The 7,003-nt window shown below is 35.4% G+C and overlaps 1 pseudogene; it reads left to right on the top strand.

The window, feature by feature from the left end:
* The first annotated feature begins 1,431 nt into the window (after positions 1–1,431).
* On the top strand, positions 1,432–1,915 carry LOC128592024 (60S ribosomal protein L21-like; annotated as a pseudogene).
* Positions 1,916–7,003: the final 5,088 nt, after the last annotated feature.

The following is a 7,003-nucleotide window of genomic DNA, read 5'->3' as shown; positions in this document are numbered from 1 at the left end:
AAAATATCTGTTCTCTATTATATTTCCATTTACTTAGGCTAATATAACAAATAGATATCTGATAAATGATTAAATAACCAACAAATCCTTTATTAATCTGTTCTCTATTATATTTCCATTTACTTAGGCTAATATAACAAATAGATATCTGATAAATGATTAAATAACCAACAAATCCTTTATTAAAGAAAAAAGAAATATTGCATCACTAAAGATCATGCATTTTTAATTGTTTTGCAAAACAAGATAAGTCATCTAGAAATTAATGTAGAAATTTTAGCCCCACATTTCTATTAAGAAATGTATTTTTAAATTGGCAAGGGCTCTGTGTTAGGGTTCTCCAGAGAAATAGAACTAATAAGAGATCTATGTGTAGATATAGATAGACTTAATATGTAAATTAATTCATGCAATTATGAAGGCTATAGTGTCCCATTATCTGACTTCTGCAATCTGGAAGTGCAGGATAGCTGGTGGTGTAAGTAACTTGGTCTGAGTTCAAGGGCCTGAGGACCAGGTGACCTGGTGGCATAGTTCTGGTTCTCAAGCTAAAATCTCAAGAACTGGGAGCAGGGCCGCAGGTGTTAAGCCCCAAAGTCCAAAGACCTGAGAACCAGATGCTCCATTGTATAAGGGTAGGAGACGCTAAATGGCCCAGCACAAGGGGAGAGAGAGAATTCACCCTTCCTCAATGCTTTTGTTCTGTTTGGTCCTTGTACAGTTTGTATGGTGCCTACTCCACGTTGGTGAGAGGATGCATCTTCTTTACTCTATTTACTGACTCTAATCTCTTCTGGAAGGACCTTCACTGACACAACCAGAGACAATGTTTTACTAGCTATCTGGACATCTCTTAACCCAGTCAAGTTGACACGTAAAATTCAATATCACATACTCATACAGAGTGACCACCCAGGCACATTTTTGTAAAAATTAAAGATATAATCTTTCTCTAAAGAGAGAAAGAAGGAAATACATAAGTATGACTCAAATAAGTTCTATAATCAGAGACAAAAAAGATAATTACAAGATATTATTTCAAATGATTTTTTATCATGCTAACAAATATTAATATTTAGTCTAAGATTTTAAATCAATTAGGTATTAGGCAGGGCATGGTGGCTTACACCTGTAATCCTAGCATTCTGGTAGCCTGAGGTGAAAGGATTGCTTGAGGTCAGAAGTTCAAGACCAGCCTCAGCAAAGTGAACCTGTTTCGATTTTTTCTAAAAATAGAAAAACCAGCTGGACATGGTGGTATGCACATGTAATCCCCACTACTTGGAAGGCTGAGGCAGGAGAATTGCTTAAGCCTAGGAGTTTGAGGGTGAGGCCCTGGCACTGTAGCCCAGGCAATAAAGTGAGACTCTGTCTAAAAAAAAAGGCTTTCAGCCTTTTTCAGCCAGAGACGCCATCTTCCAGTAATTCACCAAAATGACAAAGACAAAGGGGAAGAGGAGAGGCGCCTGACACATGTTCTCTAGGCCTTTTAGAAAACATGGAGTTGTTTCTTTGGTCACATCTATGCGAATATACAAGAAAGGTGATACTGTAGACCTAATGGGATGGGAACTGTTCAAAAAGGAGTGCTGCATAGATGTTACCATGGCAAAACTGGAAGAGTCTACGGCTTCACCAGCATGCTCTGGGCATTGCTGTAAACAAACAAGTTAAGGGCAAGATTCTTGCCAAGAGGATTAATGTTCATGTTGAGCATATTAAGCACTCTAAAAGCTGAGATAGCTTCCTGAAATGAATGAAGGAAAATGATTAGAAAAAGAAGGAAGCCAAAGAGAAGGGTACCTGGGTTCAGCTGAAGCGCCAGCCTGCTCCACCTGGAGAAGCCCACTTTGGGAGAACCAATGGAAAGGAGCCTCAACTCCTGGCACCCATTCCCTAAGAATTCATGGCATAATAGGTGTACAGCATAGCACACAGGAGAACCAGGAGAACCAATGGAACAGTGATTGAAGGTGCTGGAACCCATTTATTCCCCCATGAATTCATGGCATAATAGGTATTAAAAATAAAAGGCTAATGTCAAAAAAAATTAGCTATTTTATTTATCAATTTTTTTTCCAATTTGTGATCATGGACTCTACTCTGGTATCCTTAAGCTTAGCTTTTGTTTCTTTTCAAAACTCTTGATCATTTCATGTGATTTTTATCATTTCCTACATCTTTTGTGTAAGTTTCGTTTCATCTTATAGATAGTGATGCAGAATGATTTTAGCATTGCTATTTACAAGACATTAAAACACCTTCTGGGGGCAAGACATGATTGCAAGAGGGACTTTACCTAACAAATGCAATCAGTGTAACCTGGCTTACTGTACCCTCAATGAATCCCCAACAACAACAACAAAAAGAAAGAAATAGGGGCTTTAAGGAGTGATTAGGCCATGACGGCTCCCCACCATGAATGGTATTAAGGGATTTCACAGAGTATTTGGCATCTCCCACCCTTTCATCTTCTACCTTTTAAGGATTCAGCATTCCTTCCCTCCAGAGTACACAGTGACACAGTGTCATTGCGGAAGCAGAAAGCAGCCCTCACCAGACAACTGAATCTGTTGGTGCCTTGCTCTTGAACTTCCCAGCATACAGAATGATAAGAAATAGTTATTTAAAAAAAATAAAATAAATTACCTTGGGTGGTGCCTGTGGCTCAAAGGAGTAGGGCACTGGCCCCATATAGTGTAATTGGCAGGGTTTGAATCTGGCTAAAAACTGCAATAAATAAATAAATTAAAAAAAAAGCAGTTTAAATTACTTTTGAATTAATAATTTATCAGGAGAAAGTTTACAGATTTCAAACTGTAACTCCCGTCTTTCTTTATTTATTTCTACATTTATTTGGCCTCTATTTTTGTCAACTGTAAGTACTAAAAGAGCTGATTCAAAGTAGCTTAAGCAATAATGATTTGTTACCTTGCTTAAGAAGTTCAGGAGTAGAGATGTCCAGAGGTGGTTCTGCAGTCTGACAATGTTGTCAAAGATGCAGGCTCTTTCCTCCTTTATGCTCTGTTCCCCTCTGCATTGGTGGTGACTCAAAACATGGACTCAAAACATTCGAACTATAATTCCAACTGTCATTTCAACTCACAACAATGTCCAAAGATAAGAAGAGAAAAAGAAAGGTTTTCACAGGTTTCCTGTCAAGAATAAATATATTTCACAGAAGGCCCCAAAGTGTTTTCCCTCTGATCTGACATACCCACCAATTACTAACACATAGAAATCAGATTACTATCTTTAGAGGCATCGTGGTTCATACCCTGTTGTTGTTAAGGACGCCCAGATTGGCTTTCTGTTATCTAGAAAAAAAATGGATTTTTGATGGGTGGGTGGTCAACCAGCAATATCTGCCTTACAAATAATAAATATGAATGATTTATGTATCGATAGCTACAATTTAATTATGTTATGTATAATTATGTATAATATACAGTAATATATTTTATATATGAAGATCTCATTAATGATATTTTTGCATTTTTAAATTCATTTTAATTTTTTATTTTACTCCATTTGTGAGGAGCTCAGAAGAAGGCATTTGAAGACTTTCATTACTTTTAAAAACTTGTAGTGCCAATGTTTTTTACTTTATACATTTTAGTGCTGTATTTGTTTATTGTAAAACGTTAATGAATAGAACCTCATGTCTTGTATAACAAACCTTTTAATACAATAAAGAGACTTTTGAATGTCATTTAATACTTTTAGCCTTGCATTCAATTTTATTTTCCTCAGGTATAGCTTTGTGATTCCTTCAATTTTTCTGAATTACTAAATTTCTTTTGCTTGTTTCAGTGTGCTTTTATTTTTTTTTTCAAAAGTTAGGTATCTCATTCACACATACTAAGGTGAAGAAAATATTTTTTTCTTTCATATTATTGTTCTTTTGCTTCTTTTCCTTATGGTATGGAAATATTTTCTTACACCCTACTTCTATTGCATAATCCATATTTGCTGAAGCACGTCTCACCCCTAGTCATTTACAGTACACTCCTACTTTTTGTTTCCCTATTTGTTGCTTCATATATCATAATGACATGCTTCAATCTAATTGTCTCAATTAATAGGCTTCTGAAGCAAGAATCAGCCTATTAATTCTCCCCTATAAAGAAATTCAAAATAGAAGCCATAGATGAGCAAATAATTTTCAAAAATTTGTATACAAATGGAGAAATAGGCACTCTTGTTTTTCGTGGGAATGTACAATGTTCAAAGCCATTATGAAAGGCAGTTTGGCAGTTTATCAAGTGTTTGTGACCAGAAAAACTGGCTCAGTCCTGTAATCCTGGTACTCTGGGAGGCCAAGGCGGGAGGATTGCTTGAGCTCAGGAATTCAAGACCAACCTGAACAAAAGCAATACCCCCATCTCTAATAAAAATACAATGATTAGCCAGGCATCATGGCAGGTGCCTATAGTGCTAGCTATTTAGGAGGCTGAGGCAGGAGGATTGGTTGAACCCAGGAGTTTATGGTTGCTATGAGCTAGGCTGATGACGTGGCACTCTGTCCTGGGCAATGGAGTATGACTCTGTCTCAACAACAACAAAAAGGTGTTGTGTTCCACGGTTGAACAATTCCACTTCTAAGAATCTGAATGAAATGAAGAAAGGAAAAGAGGTTGGTACCATGATGTTATCATTATGAAGAGCCTTGTTTTTCATGGCAAAAAAAAAAAAATGTAGAAAAATGTAAATACTTGTCACTTGAGCACTGATATATAAATGAATGTATGTATTTTAATAAAATATATATCTTAAAATATAGATGAAAGCCACTATATGTTGACATAAATCTATCAGAAATACAAAGTAAAAAAAGCCAAAAAAATTAAATAATTATATGAATCCATTTATATTAACATAAGTATTATATTTAAATTAATAAATAAAATATTTCATAGAAACAGACATTGTAAAGTTTTAGTCATTATTAATTTTCAGGAAAAGAGCAGGGTTAGGGGACAAATAAGAGGCAATTATCGTATTTTATTCTATAATATGCTTTAAATGTTTACAATGAGAATTTAGTCATATAATTGTTTTCTGAAAGTTTGTCTGGAAGAATAAACATGTAAAAAGAACTAGAGGAATTCTGAAAATAAAAGATTTTCTCTATTAGTTTTTAAAATAGCATGCTTGACAGAGAGATGACGTTCCTATTCATAAAGAGACCCAAGTATTCATTCCAAGCTAGTAAATGAAAAGGACAAATTTTAAGTTTTAATAATATAAACATTATTGAAAATTATAAAATCATTTGGAAATGAAATTTGATCACTACCTCTCACAATACTAAATTCTAGATTTCTCAAATATTTAATTATAATCACAAAATCATAAAATCAGTAAAAGATAATATAGCCCTTTACTTTAATTATTTTAGGTTTGGAATACTAATTCTCAACATGAAAAGCAAGCCAAAATCCCAGAACCACCACTTCAACAATTACACAGTGGGACTACATAAAAATGGAAACATTCTGTCTGGAAAATAAACAACACACATTCATAAATTTTAAAACAGAAAACAAATTTTAAAGTATTTGCAAAATAAGTTATAAAAAATTTGTATTCCGATATACAAAGTGTTCTTACCGAATAACTGGGAAAATATTAATGTGTGCAAAGGGAAAGGGGCAAATGGCACACACAGTAAGCCGTCTTCAACTTCCCTATCTTTGTAATTAAAAATTCCAAGATTTTGTAGCCGGGCGTTGTGGCGGGCGCCTGTAGTCCCAGCTGCTCGGGAGGCTGAGGCAAGAGAATCGTGTAAGCCCAAGAGTTAAGAGGTTGCTGTGAGCTGTGTGACGCCCCGGCACTCTACCCGAGGGCGGTACAGTGAGACTCTGTCTCTACAAAAAAAAAAAAAAAAAAAAATTCCAAGATTTTGTCATCATTGATCCCAACACCTGATGACACACAAGCCTCTGATGATACTGTCTAGAATTCAACCCACAGTAGATTTTCATACATTTTTCAAGAAAAAATTAAACTATAGAAGCCTTTTGCTTAGCACACATTTGCTCTTGCCTATCCAAACCACTTTGACAACAGAACTTTTTTTCAAAAGAAGATAAAAGTAAAACCTTCTGGCATCGATGTAACTAAACATTGCCAATTGTTATTTTCATATTTCCTCTGGTTACTCTAGATAATTTATATTGGAAAATTGAAGGCAAACATCTTTTCCTCAGTAATGATTTCCTGCATTTGGCAAGTATGGATGCTGTTCTGGGATTCTGGAGACCAGTACAATTTCCGTTTATTCATTCCCATTTGGATAGAGGTTTTACAGAAAGAGCAAGTTCGGTTCAAAACATTCATTTCTTTTTTTGTTCCAGCAAAACAGCTAATGAAGTTTGCTTTTGATAATTGTTGAATTTGGTTAAATGCTGTTTTTAGAAGTCAGGATATGAGTGAAAGCTTAGAACTCAAACCCTGTTTTGAAACGTTTGCTTGGAAGCAGTGAAGGATTACCACTCAAGCATTTAACACAGGGAGAAATGCATTAATCAGTATGAGAGATAAGTGCTGGCAAAAAGGAATTATGAGTCAACGAAAATTTGTCGAGTACATCCTGAGTGCCAAGGCTTGTTCCAAGCAGTGAGGAAGAAGTATGAGACAAAATAACTCCTAGCAGTTGTTGAACTACACTGTGGTGGGCAGAAACAGATTGTAGAGAAGTAGATATCAGATGGAAAGTGTTATGGAATTGTGCTGATGTAGGGGAGAAAATGTCAGCTCTTAGCCAATAACACTCTTATATTTTTTATCCCTCGTGATAAAATTAAAATATATGTATTTGCAAATATTAGAGGTTTGACTATGTGCCAGGTACTTTGTGTTTTAGACGTATTATTTTACTTGGTCTTCATAGTAATCCTAAATTGATAGGGATGGCTCTAGATGTTGATAGATGCTTGCATAAATGCAGTTTATCCATCATTCCCCTGCTCACATTAAACAACCCTTCTCCCCACACTCC

This window comes from Nycticebus coucang, chromosome 8 (genome assembly GCF_027406575.1).
Source record: "Nycticebus coucang isolate mNycCou1 chromosome 8, mNycCou1.pri, whole genome shotgun sequence".
In the NCBI taxonomy this organism is placed as follows: Eukaryota; Metazoa; Chordata; class Mammalia; order Primates; family Lorisidae; genus Nycticebus; species Nycticebus coucang.
Note: the sequence above shows the minus strand (reverse complement) of the source record. Positions and strands in the feature narration are given on the sequence as shown.